Here is a 15,735-nt window from a genome sequence, read left to right on the forward strand (position 1 = left end):
AGAAAATTTTAAAAAGGAAATCAAAGCAAAAATATTTTCGTATTTTGGGTTAGAATTTTACAAATTGGAGAAATTAGAAAAATGTACTCAAGTATTGATAAAATAAAGTGAGCTATCAATTCAACATTCGAAAAAATTTCTTGAGAAGCACACACATTAAAAAAACAAAATAGTTTTATTTATTTAATAATTATTTTATCAATTATTTGCAGTTTTTTTATTTAATAGAATATTTTGTCTTTGATTTTGAAAGAAAAGCATGCTAACATTAACAAGAAACTATTTGGTAATTTTTGTAACTTCAATGCCATACAAGGCATCAGCTAAAGAACATGTTTTGCTCTTATACGTTTCTGTTCTGTTGTTGGTCACTAATTTCTGCTAATTTTTTTAATAGAGAAAAATATTCTACTACTAAGGATTTAATCTCACAAAGGAGTTGCTTCAAGGGAATTTAAGTTTTCCTTACACAATGTTGAAGAATTTTTTATTTCCAATTCCTCACCAAAATGGATGCTTAAATACCAAATAATTTTCAGCTAAATCTTTGTGAAATTCAATGTTTTTTTATTTTTTTTATTAAACTCTTTGAAAATGCCAATGCATTTGTCAACAGAAAAATTCTTTCTGATCATCCATCATTTTCTGCTATACCCAGAGCACAAATTTGGATTGATTTTGCCTCTCTACTGAAATCTCTAAACATGACAACACAATGATTAAGGTGTTCAGTGATTAGAGTTTTAATGTCTGAATTGTATATTGTTTATTATATCTTTTTCTATTTTGAAGAAACTGTGTGGTTCCCATTCCTTTCATTTGTTTTCCACTGAAGAAGAGCTGAAGGACACAAATCTTGATACACAGAATGTTTGAATCAGGTTTTACTTGCAAGAGATAAAGAGAATGATATAATTTTTATAAAAAAATCTGTTATATATTCCCATATCATTTTAACCACCATTTTTTCAGTTCAAACATATTAAATCAAGAAAGTTGTTTAGCACTGTACTTTACCTCAGGGTCCAACTGTATTTTATTGAGTTATAATAGATCAAGTGTTATATGGATGTGTTCAGTTTATTGTTTTCATATACAATTACTTTATGGAAATTTGTATTGTAGGTAGCCTTCACATTTCAAGTGTTATTGTCAGTTTTTTGCAGAAAAGAAAACAATGAGATACATGGGATTTCTTTGGAACTTGATTTTCTTTTGTAAATTAAATTATCCAGAATTTGAAAGCTATATAAATTATTACATGTATGCCAAGTTTCATTTGGGGTTTTAAACCCTCTCTGCAGCATTAACGAGATATCTTGCCTAACCTGATACTTTGGTTTTTGGCAATGCCAAGATAACTTGCTTTTTTAACTAACTGCTCAATCATCTATGAGTGATCAACATGATATTGTAAAAATGTAATTCTTAATGAAACAAATGATGTAACATCTTAAAAAAAATTATGCAGTGGAACTTCAGCTTATGAACATAACTTGTTCTGTGAGTATGCTTGAAAAAGCAAACTAACTTCGCCATAAGAAATAATAGAAATTCAAATGATTCTTTCCACAACCATCTTCCTCATGCCAGCCAAGATTATTTTCAAAGATTAATTTGTTTTATATTATTGTATTTTTACTTATTTTATATTGAAGGTTTGAGGATTTTTGGAAAAGTACAAAAGAGAAGAGGCTTTACTTTGATATGCTCACTTGCATTAACATGTAATGTAGGGGGGGGGGGGAGAGTGTTGAGCTTCTCATGGGCTTATGTTATAAATGCCACTCCTGTAGTCAGGTGTCTTGATGAATGGGTCCCAATTCAGACAAAGTTCCCCCCTTAAACTATTGAGGGTTTTCATTAACACACACACATACACACACTGTTTGATCTTGAAAATGCTTAGGCCCAGCTCCTGAACTTGTTAAAAGGGCCTTATTTGCAATAAGAGTTTGAACTTTTATTGTGATCATATGATGCTATGTGAGCAAACATGCAAAGCATCTTATAGATTAATCTTTATCTGTGAGGCTTTAATTATAGTTTTTTTAGCTCATCAAGTCATAATCTGTTAAACCTGACAAATATTTTGCTAGTCTTGTGACACCTCGCTGATAATTTTTGCTCTTTCAAAACATTTGTAAACCAAGTTACTCATAATCGGAAGTTTCGCTGCATACTGCACTTTTCAGGAAGATAATGATTTTTAATACATTTTTTCTGAACTAATTTTCTCTTAATTAAATAATTAATGAGACTAAAACAGAAATGGAATTTTGTCATACTTAAAGGATTAAAAGAGAGCCTCTTATTTTGGCAATGATGAGCTGAGAGATTTTGTAAAGCACTTCTCAATCCAACATGTATCCCATCCCCCACATTGTCAGCTGAAGGTTAGTGTGTGAGGTTCACACTAATTTTTCTTTTGTTCATATTTTGGTATGGGAAAAGAAACTTTTCTTCCTCTCTTTACACCAGCTCCAGTTATATCGCCATTCAGCAATTCAATACCAATCAAGTTGGGTTGAAGTCTTTCTCTCTAGACTAAGTCATATTATACTACTAAATCATATATGCACCTCGTCCATATTCCTCTGCTGAACTACTAACGAATTGGTACATGTTGGAATGTGCATGTACGTGTTGCAAACCTAACTACGTTTTTTCTGTGTGATGCTCATTATATGTAGTGCTGCCATCTACCATAAATTTTTCTAACCATGAGTGAAGTGTGATGATTGAATAATTGTATTGTTGTGGACCTGTTGCTCTCTGTGGTGAGACTTTTCACTGGAGGGATCAGCTCGCATTTGCCCTCCTAAGTTGGGAACCACAGAAAACCAACTGCAGCTGACCACCACTGTGGTGAAGTCATGTTATACTGCTGTTCTCATCTTGTGCACAGAAGGTACTTTCAGTGAGGGCATATTGAAAAGGTGCCATCTATTTGTGGTTGTCGCAGGTCCGATGGAGAAAGCACTGTACTTTGCGCTAATCATTGGTATAGAGCCTGCAGACCTGACAGTAGCCTTCATGGTGGTAAAAGAGCATCTTACCACTGCGCCATTTGTGTCCTGGGAAAAGAGAGTGTTTAAAACTTTTCTCTTCCCCTTATAGAAAAGATTATTTTTGTTCCGGGTTTTTTATTCTCTCGGGGGGGGGGGGAAGACATGCAAAATTAGCAGAAAGCCTTCTTAAAAAAGTCGTGCCATTCTATAGAAATTTTTTTTCACTGTGCTATTACTAATGTGGATCAGTAAAATTAGTTGTAATAGAAAATGGGCTAAACATAGTTTATGGTCTAATACAGTATTTCTTGGAATGAGCACCGCAGCACTTAGTTTTTGGAAACACTAGTCTGGAGGCTTGCAAAGTTTATACTAATGTTCCAAATATGTTAGTGATTTTTTTCAAACCAAAAACTATCTCAAAGAATTTGACTGGAAACTATTATGCAATCTGAAATATTAACTACAACTGAATTAATTTCAACTATTAGAATATTGCTTTTTTTCAGACTATTTAGTGAGTACTAATACATATTTAAAAAGAAATGTCACTCTCTTCACTATTCATGCAAAATATTCAAGAAACTGGTTACAATGTAGGGATGATGATGTTTCGAAAGAAAATTCATGTGCCACTGCAGGGAATTAAACAACTGTCTCCTCACAATCCCAGCAAGTGCACTAACCAATGTGCTATAGAATCAGTTATGATGACCAGCTGAGTCGCACCAGACTGTCCATTTTCAGCATGTTCCAAATAAGAAAATCATCACTGCTTCTATAGTGCATTGGGTAGCTCACTTGCCTGCATCGCAAAGGGGAATGTGGTTCAATTCCCTGTGGAGGCGTGTGAATTTTCATTCTAAAAATCATCTCTACATTGTATTTAATTTCTTGTATATCTTGTAATACATATTTTTTTAAAAGAATACAAGAAAATAGTATGATCAAGTGGAAGTTAAATTTTATTCTGGAGAAGTGTGCATATATGCTAATACGGCTCTCCATAATAAGTTCACAAATACATTTTAATGTGTTTTTTTATCCTGCACTGCTTATTCTAAGAAATATAGTATACATTAAGATTATTGAAATATGAATTTGGTTTGTTTTTAAATCATCTGAAATAGGTGAATTTTTGTCAAGTTTTATGACTATTGAAAGGAGATATATATAATGTTATATGGAAAAACAATTTTTTTTGTTTTTATATGCTTTGTTACGACTTTTCAAAACTGCTGAAATATTGTATTGTGGGCATTATACACTTGTGCCTTAATGGCTATGATTTTATTTATGTTGAAAACTACTTGTTATTCGGGGGGGGGGGGGGTAGATTCTTGATGCATATGTAAATGTTTTGATTACTGCTTTTTTTAAATCATATTTAAAAATTTTTATGCTAGAAAATGTGAATTTATACTAGGACTTTGACTTTTGTTCATTGTATTTTTTTTTAAATAAATGTTTGTAGTAACGTTTTCTTGGTGATTTTGTCATTTCTTCTTGTAGAATATTTCTTTTATTTTGAAAGATTATCAATCAATCATTATTTATCATAAGATAGGTGGTAGTGTTTATGATTATACTGTAAGATTAATTTGATTCATGAGCAGAATGCCAAGAGATTTATGACATTGCACTGACGTATTCAAGTTTAAGGGTGGAGTTCTCCTTTGAGAGTGAGATCGTGCTTTTGTATATCGTAAGAAACGGAAAAATCCTGCTTGAGAAGAAAAAAAATGAAATTTTCCCCTTGAGAAAATCTTACATAAGCTACTGGTAGATCATGTATGATTGTTAGAGATATGTAAATTTTGCGAAAAAAAGTTTTAAAACCAGAAATTTTGCATTTATTTGCAAAAAACATTTAGATCTGAAATTTTGCGTTTATTCGCAAAAAACATTCAGATCTGAAATTTTGCGTTTATTCGCAAAAAACATTCAGATCTGAAATTTTGCATTTATTCACAGTAATGAATTACAAATGACAAATTTCACATTCGTTCACAAAAAACCCACTCGAATACATGAAACAGCTGAAATAAAAAATTTTGCATTAAAAAAACTGGCCGTATTACTCAAAAGTGTTAAAGTACTTAGTTGAAATCTAACATTGTAGTAATATATATATATCTCTACTTTCTCCTAATTTAACCTTATTTTTCAAATGTTTTTATAGCATCCTTTCCCAAAATTCCAAAAAATTGCATATACAGTTGAGTACACTTATAACCTGGATATAACATACGAATATGAAATCCTTAAAATTTGGCCCATTCACGTCTATATATTTTTACCTCTGTTATGCAAATACAATGCCACAACGGGCAAAATGCCCAACGAAGTGGCTGATATTTCAAAAATACAGCAACCCAATTAAAAATGCAATTGCTCTGTGGATATAACAAACCAAAAGAATGGTCTTAACTAAGAAAAAAATCCGGATATAACATACTGCAAAAAAAAAAACCTGTGGAAGAAAGTAAAAATCTGGTTTTTTTGTACAACTATTATTGTATGCGGGTGATATCTTGACATTTTCTCACAAAAAGACAAATTTTTCACTATTTTTTCCAGGGTTGTTTGGTTTAAACCACGTTGGTTTTAACCAACTGGTTTTTTTTAAAAAAACCACTTTAGTTTTTTTCAAAAAATCAGATAAAAGTGGCCTAAATATAATTTTTTTCCTTGAAAAATATCATATTTGTTCATTATTAGCCAAAATGTTTCATTTTTACCACATTTTATATCCTTGGGGTACATTCTGATGGTATATCTTTAAATGGTATAAGTGGTTTTTTTCAAAAAGTCTCATAAAAGTGGCCAGAATATATATATATTTTTCATATGAAGTATCTTAGTCATTTAAAGTTATACATAAAAGCCAAAATTTCTCATTCTTACAACATTTTCTAACTTTTGGCTACATTCGGATGCTGTATGTTTAGCAAATTCATGAATAAGGATTGCATCACACATCTAAATGTAGTGGTGTATTATCTCACAGGGTTTCTTTTTCCCTTCACAAAGAAGCAGCTACAGTAGTGACACCATCATGCTAGGGCCAGGTGGTCCTATAATCCAATAAAGACACCAGCTGTCCTTAAAGGACAAAGACTAGTGTACTAGTTGTTACATTACCTCACATACATTTTCATTCCCATAAGAAATAGCACATCTCCTACTGTATATCTCCCAGTCTTAATATATTCAACAGTTGTTTTTTTTATACTCACACACACACACTGTTAAGCCCAGTTAATCAAGGTTCTACTGTATAGTAGTAACAGATTTATAAAAAATAATCAGCTATATACAGGGTGATTATAATTTAAGTTTTGATTCCAAAACTATACAATAAGTACTGATCGGAATGACCTGAAAATTTGCATGGATACTCCTGAAGCAATGGACGTTTATTTCGCAAAAGAAAAAAGTGCAAAATGTGCAAGTAGATGATGCTGTACTTGGCCAGCAGTATAATCTATTTTGTGCAACCGCATCATTTTGGCACTTCCACAGCATCAGTGTGTGGATAGAACTTCTATCAAGATGCACACTGCAATACCAGCAAAGCAGCTGCTGAAGACCCATTTTGACAGGATGCACCTTAACCCTTGCAACTTCTGGCTGTGGGGGTACCTCAAAATGTTATAAACAGTGGTCAGATTGCAAACTTTGGTGAATTGTAATCTCCAGCACATTCCCTATATGTTAGAAGTTCCTCATTCCTCAGGAATATGAACGGGGTAAAGGGGGCGCGTTTGGTTTAATAAAGCTGAATTGCAAGCACATCCACATTATGACCATGGCATACTCTGATTCTGCTGTTGAACAAGAATTTTTGTGCTTTCAACCTCATAGCCAGAACATGTGGTGGACAACATATTTAACATTTTTTGAGTAAGTTGTAGTTATTTGTTCAATTACTTCATTTTTTTTGTGATGTTTCCATTAATTATGGACGCGTGCAATGCTATAATTAAGTTATAATTTTGCCATGACTGGCTATCGTTTCCATTCTGCGAGCAAATTCCCACATGTTGGATGATGTCATTAATTTTACATTTTTAAGTATTTTTTCCCCTTTATGAAATAAAATTGAATTTTTTCAGGAATATTCATGTCAATTTTCAAGTCATTCTGACAATCGTTCTTTTTTTACAGTGTTTTGAAATCAGAACCTTAGTTATAATCACCCTGTATATTGTAAGTCATTGCTAATTAATCTGCATTATTTATGCTTCATTAAATGCATTATATTCACCTAATTTTTATTACTTTTTTGCAAAATAGCTTCCTGATTAAGCATACTGAAAGTAACGAGAAAAACCTTTATATATTATATGATTAATAATAACATTAAAAGAATTTTCAAACACACAGTAATCCATTGAGTTAAGCAAAAAATAATTAAATGGCAAAAGTTGGTTTTTGTTAAAATTTAATAAATATTTATTGATTCATTAGCATGGGAATAGTGTTAATTACATTAATAAACATTTTATTTTTGTTAATTATTGGAAGTTTGAATGATTTTTCAGAAATTTCATTGTTTTTAATGTTAATACTATTTAAAACAAAAAAACCGGTTTAAACCAAAAAAACTCGGTTTTTTTACCAACCCTGATTTTTTCATTGCCGGAATAGATGTATTTCTCATCAATAGATGGCATGGAATATGGGACTTTGGTGCTACCTGTCTACGATAAATGTAACTATTTTGGCAATAAAATTTTTGGCATTTAATAAAATCCTGTCTTTCTGTGAAAACTGTATCGTCTATGCTTTTCAAACTATTGGATTTTTACTTGTTTTTATTAATTTTTGATCTTTTTACTGGTGGTGGTAATTAAAGAAAATTGTGGTGTGAATCAACTCGGTCACTGTTGAAAAGTTCTGCTGATTCAAGTGTATTATTGATTGGTGATATAAAATTCATAAACATAAGAGGGGTTATTTCTTCTGAATTTTAAAATTATACAATACTGTCAACTTCAAAGGGAAAAACTGTTTGCATCAACTCAAAAAAAATCATTAATGTTCCCAAAAATGTCTGCATGTTGTATATCTTGCGTTTTCTAATAAATTTTCATAACTTTTCAGATATCAATTAAAAACTATATTCATGCTATATTATTTATTATAATATTATGTATTTCAATTATGTGTTGCATAAGCTTATTTTGTCCACGACAATCTCAAAAATGTCTATATGCTATTGCTACGTAAGCTAATTCCAACACCTTGCTTATAGCGTACACGATTATTACAAACACTTCTCGAATCACAAAGAGGCTTTGTTATAACTGAACTCGATTGCATTCACATCTAACCCAATGTCAGAGGGGTAAGAAGTGATGCTTGTGGTTTCCCTTTCAAGCACGCTCACAAGTATTGACCAAAATTACAACTTTCCCACTTGTGAAAGTGCAAATTACCTAGATTTTGCTAAAAAGTAATAAAAAATTTTATCATTTATTCATCAAAATTGGCAAATTTTGCATTTATCACATTTATTTTGGGAATTTCCCATTTATTGCGGTTATTTCGTAAATTCGAAATTTACATATCCCTAATGATCATAGAACAGTACTATTTAACTCTGGACATTATACTGAATTGAGAATGTTGTTTCATTAAAATTTAATAAAATATGTAATTGTCACCAGGTTGTGAAAATCATAAACTTTATTAAATATACATGTACAAAAATGCTGAGATGAGCATATTTCATAGTACTTGCATTTTTTTGAACTGATAAAAAAATCAAAATATATTTAAAGCATACAGTGGTATCTTGATCTTTGAGATTCATTTCTAAAAGTTATTGCATAATTTTTTTTTGCATTGTGAATCAAATTTTCTATGTAAAATCAAAATTCTGTTAATTCATTCCACATCCCCAAAATATTCATGTAAATCATCATGTAATCATCACACGAACACGTATATGGTGCCCACATTAAATTATCTTAAGGCAGAGGATAGCATTGTCCAAAACAATGTCTTAAGCAGTAAATTTCTTTCCTGCAAGTACTTCTTTGCTGGAGCGTCATTGTAAAAATATTTTTTCACTTCATTTACTTATTAAAAAATTATTTGCTTTCAACGCTTTCTTTTAACATTGTACCACCTGATAGCAACAGGAATTTTGCATGTTGAATGAATTTATAATCCTGTTCATTATAGCTGAATATTTGCTCAAACGTTTCTGAACTTTTAGTGAATATTTTTATCTGTAACTTGAATTATTTGCCAGAGAAGACTCTGCTATGTCAAAGTACCTCTGTTTTGATATTAGCATATGTCCTGATAAAGCCACATGCTTAGCTTTTACAAAGCAGTAATAGAAGCAGACAAAAACACAATGATAATTAATGACTAACCTGTATAATCAGCAGAGAGATCTTTGCAGCAGTCTTTTCTGACCACTGCTTTTGATAATAAACTGTCCAGAAGATATATTTGTGATTTTTTTTCTAAAAATTATGAAAAGTGATGAAACTAAGTTTCTTTGTAAAAGATTCAGTTGATCTTTTCATGCCGGACAAAAGTTAAAATCTGCTTGAAGAAAGCTTATTAGTTAAAATTAGAATTCGCATTGCACACAAAACAAAACGTATATCCCAAAAGGTTTATGGTGTTTTTTTTTTATTTTTTAAATTTATTTTCAAATATTACCATTTAATAACTATAATCCCCTTTATATTTGATTGAGTTTTATTGTACTCCGAAAGTCATGCATTCCTACTAATCCCTTGCAAGAAGCAATATCTCACTGACAGGGGCGTAGCCAGAAATTTCGTTTGGGGGGGGGGCAAAGTGACAGAACAATGGATTTGGCCATCTTTTTCCCTTTTTTCGCTCATTTTCTCACATTTCGGGGGGGGGGGACCATACCCCCAAGTCCCCCCCCCTCGCTACGCCCTTGCTCACTGATGTTCTGTACGAAGGAATTCTCTCTCTCAGGATTTATCGGTCAACAAGACCCAGTGCCTGAAGAGATCTGCACTAGTAAATAACAATTCACAAGATTATGGTTTATACGCCATGAGACAGAGGTTTAGTAACTTTTACATTACACTACAGATTCACCACACTTGGGAAATCTGACTGTTCATGAAGTTATTTAATCAGAATACTCGTTAAACAGTTAAACTTGTCTGCTCTCAGTTTTCATTGCATTCCAATAAATGTACTCTTCTGAATGGCTGGAGAATGATACTAATCCCAGTTATAGGCTGTAAATTTGTTTCCAAACTTTATAGGACTCTGTTTTTATAGGCTATTACGAACATGTCTCTGATTGCTCTACAAACTACTACTTTGGATCAGTGAAAATAAAATAATATGTCCCATTTCTCAACAGCAAATATTCATGTCCTGTGTGAACTGAGAATAATACCAAAGGATTAATAAAATGCAATATTAATGGCTGATTTAAATTATTTTTGTTGTGGTTGACTGAGATGCACTTTGTTATGACAGGAAAAGATTTTTAATATTTATGCTATTCTCTCATAATTTTCTCAAATTACTTTGTACAATTTTTAATTTTAAAACTGAGCATAGTTCTTGTTGGATATGCATGGTTACATGTTTTTAATCCTGAATTTATAGAATTGGATGAATTTCTTTGATTTTGTGTCATTTGATCATTTTTGTTGCACCACGGTCATTTTCTGCACACAGCTAATTAGACCGGGACCTACAATTTACTGCCGATTCCGAACGGCAGGCTTATTTTTTATACTCAATGAGAGGTTGGTGTGCTAACCCCTCGATGGGGGATTCCCTGTGGTAGCAATTTTTTGTGTCAAAGAAACAATTTAGTATAATAATAGAACTTGGGAATGCAAATCAAAAACCACATACAGTTTGAGAAAGTTTTGAACTTTCTCCTTTACTTTATAGTTATAATATTAAATATATTTTTAAATAACAAAATAGCTTGACATAGATGGAAAATATAAAGCAGTGAACTGTAAATGTGAGTAAACAAAACTATCAAAACTGATGTCAGTTTGAAGAAAATCAGCTGCAATACAAACAAAATAATTCAGTCAAATGCACGTATCTGTTTAATGTGGCCAAGACAAATATTTTCATTAATATTTTTCTTTTTCCACTGTTTCAATGTGTATTTCATCCTTTTTTTTGCAGTTATTTTTATCTTTCAATGAGGAGATGAAATTATTTTTTTGGGTGTTAATAAAAGCCATGCCATATATCAATATGATGAATGACTTTGAAGAAACAATAAAAGCACATTTTTCATAGATTCCAATAAACATAATTCTAATAAATACAGAGTGTTCATAAAGTGTGTTAACAGGTGGGGTGATAGTACCCAAAGAAATGAACAATAATTACAATGGAAACCAGAGCTGTATTTCATTCAAAGTGTCATAAAAACATATAGTTATTTAGCTTTAACTCCCAAGTTTAATTTTTAACAGTGAAAGAAAAAGAATTAAGAAATTCATAGGTAGCACAATCCCATTTAAATCAGAGAAAGACTCAACTTGGCATTCAAGAGTGCAGTTGGAGTTCACACTAGCGAATGAAAGATGCCCTCTCAAAGACTCTTTGTGCCGTGTGTATCTCGTTTGTTGAAACAAACATTCTTGCTATGAGATCTTTCACGGTGCAGTTTAACCAAATTGGTCATTGCGCCAAAAAAAAATCAAAATCCAATACAAGAACTTCCACAGGTGTCTTGTATATCAATGATTCCAAATGCTCTCACAAGTCTGGTGGAGTTATGTTTGGTGTGTGTGGAGGCCAAGTCTAATCCACAGTTGGGTATATGTGGCATTCAAGAAGTTTTGGATGGTGGTGGAAAAGTGTGCTGGGGCTCTCTATCATATGAGCTACTTTTCTGACGGGACAGAAATGACTTCAGAAGTGATAAATTGGGTGTATTGGACATGCTTTTTGAAGTTTCTGTTTTACTGCCTGTGAGTGTAAAGAAGCCCTAGGTTCCATTGTAAATATTGTTTGTCGTGATGGGTACTATTGCCCCTCTTATTTTGTTGATACAGTGTATGAACACCCTGTATATTTAAATTCATTCTGAAAATATAATTATACCAGGGGGGCTCTGCCCCCATGCCGCCTTTGGCGGCCAACTCCCCCCCCCACTTCTCTTCACAACATATCTTGTTTATTTCGTCCCACTTCATCAGCGTGCTATGGAAAGAGACGTGTGAAAGCACCAGCTTACTGAAGAAGCGAATTTTAATAAAAATAATCATAAAGCAACAAAAAACAAATGAGATTCATCAAGCACCCCCAGATTCAATTCGCAGAATTTTAGTGGGGCCCACACTGGATACATCTCGGGCTACCGATGTGTTGCAAATTTTACAATGTTAAACAACAAAAATCAATGAGATACATCCAGGGACCCCGAATCAACATTCCCATGGAGCACTGACCTGTAAGGGGCCATGAAAATTTTTCATTTTTTTTAATTTTGCATCGAATAAAATCCAGGGCCCCACATCCAGTAGCGGGAACACAATAAGCAGATTTTTAGTAGGGAATTCAGACTGGATTTATCTCTGTCTTCCGCTGTTGCAAATTGTATAATGTTAAAAAACAAAAAGAATCAGATTCATCCAGAGCCGCAAAATGAAACCTGTAAACATGGGGCCCCCGACTTGGAAGCTTGTCGGTCATCCCCCACTGCGAGTGCCATGAAAAATTTTCATTTGCATTTGTTTTACCAATGAATAAAAGCTAGGGCCCCCAATCAGTTGCCCGTTGTATTCGCATACTTTTAGTGGGGCCCCAGACTGGCTTGATCTCGGGCACCCGCTGTTGCAAATTCTACAACAGAAAAGAATGAGATTCATCCAGGGCCCCAAAATGAAACCTGTAAACATGGGGCCCCCGACTTGGCGACTTGGAAGCGTGTCAGTCATATCCCGCTGCGAGGGCCATGAAACATTTTCATTTGTATTCGTTTTACCAACGAATAAAATCGAGGGCCTCAACCAATTACCCGGGACACCAATTCGCATACTTTTAGTGGGACCCCAGACTGGCTTTATCTCGGGCTTTCGCTGTTGCAAATTCTACAACAGAAAAGAATGAGATTCATCCAGGGCCCCCAAAATGAAACCTGTAAACATGGGGCCATGACTTGGAAGCTTGTCTGTCATCCCCCGGTGCGAATGCCATGAAAAATTTTCATTTGTATTCGTTTTACCAACGAATAAAATCCAGGACCACCCACACAACTACCCGCGACCGAATTCGCAAATTTTTTGGAGGCCCCAGACTGGATATATCTTGTGCTTCCGCTATCGCAAATTTTTCAACGTTAAAGCAGCAAGAAAACAATGAGATCCATCAAGGGCCCCTGGAAATGAAAACTTTTAACTTTCCCATGAAGGTATACGTACAATAATCCCCCCGGGTACCCCGACCCTGTGTGTTGGGAGCACTGTTGTTATATTCATATTATACATATACATACCTCTCGGCATGACCTCCCCCCACAAGGGCAGGGCTGACAGGACCAGAACTATTCTTATCACTTTTTGATTTTTCACACTATAAATTAACCACAGAAGGGCCCTGAAAAGCTGGTTTGGGGGCTCGCCATCTAAATTCCAGCCTAAGGGCCCTGCTGTAGGATATGGGAGCCTCTCGGTACATGCACATAACATGGGCCCGATGGGTCAAATGGGTCCCAATATGTGCTAGAGTTAAATGAATACTTGACCCAAAATCGTAACCGACTTCCGTAACACAAAAACGTAACAGATTTCCGTCACTCAAAAACTTCACCCACTTCCGTCACTCGGTTGCTTAGCAACAGGCCCTTTTCGAGTTTGTGATTTTATATTATAGAGTAGATATGAAATATACATAAAAAAAAAAGCACAGTATTATCACTTGTGCTGTAATTTCATTTATGTCTGTGTTTTTCAGGTTAAAAGGCAAGATCTCCATAAATGTCATAAAGAGTAGGCTATATTGTCCCTTGAATTAGCAATTTTTGAAATTTAAAAATCATATATTTTTTCATTTTTTCAAAGCTATAAAGGGTTGAAAGAGAGTTTCTTGTGTACAAAGGGCTGTCATTAATGCAAGTTCATTTTCTTTTTAATGTTTCTCTAATAACCGTGGTGGGCATCACCAAAAGGTGTCTGAATTGCATAATGGAGACTGAATTAGACGATTAGTTTCTAACTACAAGTCCAAGAACTTTCCATAGCTGATTGACTAATGATTGCAGCTTGCACTTATGTTTTTCCAACCTGTCATGTGTTGCTTTGTTCTGATTGGTCATTGTTTATTTGAATTGATCAATCTCTTTGTTCACAGAAATTCTCTCAATGTCAATGACGTCCATGGAAACCTAATCAATTACTTGATATGCAGGGTGTTTCAAAATACTTTTTAAGGTAGGAAAGTCATATGAAGGTTTTTAACAACTGGCTGAAATGAAGAGGAATTTGGGAAAGAGAAAATTCAGCTGCCTTCCAGGGAATCAAACCCACATTCTCTCACTTGCCGGGTGAGAGCACTAGACTACGAAGGCAGCGAATATCTCAATCTTTCCTTAGAGCTCGTGTGCAGTTAATGGGACTGTACATGGACGGTCAGACCTAGGATTTCCGGGCAAGAATTCTCCTCTGCCTGTTATATTTGTTTAAAATTTACTCAATCCTATATACATATGGCATAGCATTGTTTGGGAAAAATATGGGGGGAAAGAAAGAATAGATTAAAAAAAAAAGCTTAGAGGGGAGGGGGCTTTCCACAACAGTTTATGTAAACTGTACTAGCAACCTTGCCTACTATGAAATCCTAATACTGTTTTGGGGAAGTAGCATGGGCAGAGATTCATATTATTCAATGTGTGGGGGGGGGGTCCATTAATTTCTGAGAAAGACGGAAGCTCTCTGCTCTTTTAAAGCCAAACATGTATAATACCTAATATATTTTCCTCACTCATCAGTACCCCTTACGTTATGGCCTTACTTAAGGGCCTTTTTTTTCATAGAGAATTATTGCATAATACCCTCCAATTTCCCTTTCCCCTCTCTCTGTAACCTTAATACTTAAAAACGAATCAATTTTGTCCTCTTCACCTAACCACCCAAAAGTGATTGAGAGAGGAAGTTTTATGACTTTACGCTGCCCAATTCGGTTCACATGAATCCCTTCGCTGGGAAAATCTTTCATTCACACTGACACTGTTTTTTAAGCAATCCTACTGCACTGTAAATAAATGATTTCTGGAATTGCATAGAATTTTCGAGAAATACAATTTCTCGTTCCCAATTGCTTCAAAACATCAAGACTTTAGAAACCCTTAATCGGATCTAACTCAGGTCAAACCCTACCAGTGCCACAGTGGTGTCAGCTGAAGTTGGTTTTCTGTGGTTCCCAACTTCAAGACGCAAATGCGAGCCGATCTCCCCGTTAAAAAGTCTCGCCACAGAGAGCAACAGGCCTACAAAGCTACAGATATTCAATCATTACACTTCACTCACAATTTGAAGTATAGATGGCAGCACTGAAATATCAGACACAACACTAGTTACACACTCAGACTGTTAGGTGTAACCACTTTGTTCCAGACTCTGCCACGAAGCTGGGCTGGAAGAGATCTCGGCAATAGAATAAGTCCGGTGGCAGAGCCCCTGGCGTTCATTCATTCAGGTCAAAGCTCACAATTGCTGCCACTGCCACCAGA

The sequence above is a fragment of the Pholcus phalangioides genome, unplaced genomic scaffold (genome assembly GCF_987345545.1).
Source record: "Pholcus phalangioides strain wild (caught in Gottingen) unplaced genomic scaffold, Ppha-v1.0 ptg000011l_1, whole genome shotgun sequence".
NCBI lineage: Eukaryota > Metazoa > Arthropoda > Arachnida > Araneae > Pholcidae > Pholcus > Pholcus phalangioides.